Source organism: Bison bison, unplaced genomic scaffold (genome assembly GCF_000754665.1).
Source record: "Bison bison bison isolate TAMUID 2011002044 unplaced genomic scaffold, Bison_UMD1.0 scf7180017864352, whole genome shotgun sequence".
Lineage (NCBI taxonomy): Eukaryota > Metazoa > Chordata > Mammalia > Artiodactyla > Bovidae > Bison > Bison bison.
In genome coordinates, this window is record NW_011494924.1 from 6,570,147 (window position 1) to 6,572,392 (window position 2,246).

The 2,246-nt window shown below is 41.8% G+C and overlaps 1 pseudogene; it reads left to right on the top strand.

The window, feature by feature from the left end:
- The window catches only part of LOC104999498, an 8,570-nt pseudogene that overhangs the window by 6,083 nt on the left and 241 nt on the right, over window positions 1-2,246 (top strand).

A 2,246-nucleotide genomic window follows, 5' to 3' on the forward strand; every position in this document is an offset into this window, starting at 1 on the left:
GGGATTTCAGTTCCCCAACCAGGAATCGAACCCTCGACCCTGCTTTGGAAGTGTGGAGTCCTAACCACTGGATCACCAGGGAAGTCCCTGTGTCAATTTATTTCTGTTGTAGACTGAGCAGGGAATGGCGAAAGCACTCCTTTCCCCACCTTCACAGGGCTGACGTCTTGTTATCCAGGTCTCAACTCAAATACCATCTCCCCAGAGAGAGCTTTCCTAACCTTCTATGCTCACATAGTACCTGTGGACCCAGCCACTAGCTACTCACATTTATTATCACTTTATCCCATTTCAATAATCCCTAATCATCAGTCAGTTCAATTCAGCCACTCAGTCATGTCCGAGTCTTTGCGGCCCCATGGACTGCAGCCTGCCAGGCTTCCCTGTCCATCACCAAATCCCAGATCTTGTTCAAACTCATGTCCCTCAAGTCGGTGATGCCATCTGTCATCTGTGGTTCACTTCTCCTCCTGCCTTCAATCTTTCCCAGCATCAGGGTCTTTTCCGATGATCTAATCATTGGAATATAATCAATTAATCATTATAATTTGATATAAATAGTTGATCCTTGAACTAGGTACAGATTAGGGACACTAACCCTCTGCACAGTTGAAAATCCACATATAACTCTGTAGGGACTCCTTGGTATCTAAAGTTCCACATCCTGTATTTAACCAACCTCAAATCATGTAACACTACAATAGTTATTGAAAAAAAATTCCATGTATAAGTAGACCAGGGCAGTTCAAATTCCATCTTGTTCAAAGATCAACTATATATATTATATACACATCATATATATATATATAAAGATACATATATATTTTTTAATGTACTGTCTTCCTCTCACAGTCATATCTCCTTTCATATGTGTGGACATGCACACGCATAAATACACATTGTTATTGTTTAATTGCTAAGTTGTGTCCAACTCTTTGCAACTCCATGGACTGTAGTCAGATAGGCTCCTCTGTTCATGGGATTTCCCGGGCAAGAATATGGGAGTGGGTTGCCATTTTCCTTCTCCAGGGGATCTTCCCGACCCAGAGTTTGAACCTGCATCTCCTGCATTGGCAGGTGAATTCTTTTACTGCTGAGCCAGCAGGGAAGTCTGTAAATACACCCAGATGCCATGAAAGAACAGACCTTTTACTATTACCTTCCTTGCTGTTTCCATACAGGTTAGAAAAATTACAGGAACATCACAGGAACACAGGAAATAGTCCTTAGTGCTGTGGACTGAACTGTGTTCCTCCAAAATTTATATGTTGTAATCCTAACCCCCAGTCCCTCAGAATGTAATAGGATCTTTAAATAAATAATTTAATTGAGGCCATTAGGGTGGCCTGTAAGCCAATCTGACCTTGTTCTTATCAGAAGAGATTAGGATATATAAGGAGAGCCCCTAGGGAGGTACCCACAGAGGAAAGGCCACGTGAAGTCAGGGAAAAGATGACCGTCGGCAACGCAAGGAGAGAGACCCCTGGAGAAACCAACTCTATTGACACTGCTGACAAAAATAATAAATGATCTGAAATAGGGATAGAAACAAGTTTTATTTAAGCCAAACTGAAGCCTAGAATCCAAAAGGCAGCCTCTAAGACAACTCTGAGGAGCTGCTCCAGAGAAGCAGGGCTTTCAGCCCAGTTTTATATCTTGGCAGAACAAAGAACATTAAGCAAGTCAGGAATACATTCCTTCCAGGTTTGAAAAAATAGATCAGCAGAACTCAGTGAGTCAGTATGGTGCTGGTCCCTGGGAAGGGAGTCATGTCATCAAAGGAGCACCAGCCCTGGTGTCCCAGGAAGGGGGGCATTTTATCTTTTAACACAGACATCTTTTACTTCCAGTCAGTAAAGCACTTTTTAAAAGTAAAGTACTTTTCTTTACTAAGTAAAGCATATGTACAGTGTATGTTTGATAGGCCACAAATAGGCTGTTTTAGTTGGTATAAAATTCAAGTTAACTCATGTATAAGCCAGAATGACTTCTCCATGACTCAATATATGAAAAGTTTCTTCTATCAACACCTTCCTTGATCACGCACTTCTCAGCTCCCAAAACTGTGAGAAGATGGATTTCTGCCATTATTTTGTTAAGGCGGCCCTAGCAAACTCACACACTGAGTCAATAAATAGGATTCAGAAGAATGAAAAATCTGCCTAGCCATGTGGACTGCCGTGGAGAAGAGCACTACAGAACGTGAGTTTAGGCAATGTAAGGCCACTAGAAATGAACCAAGTCAT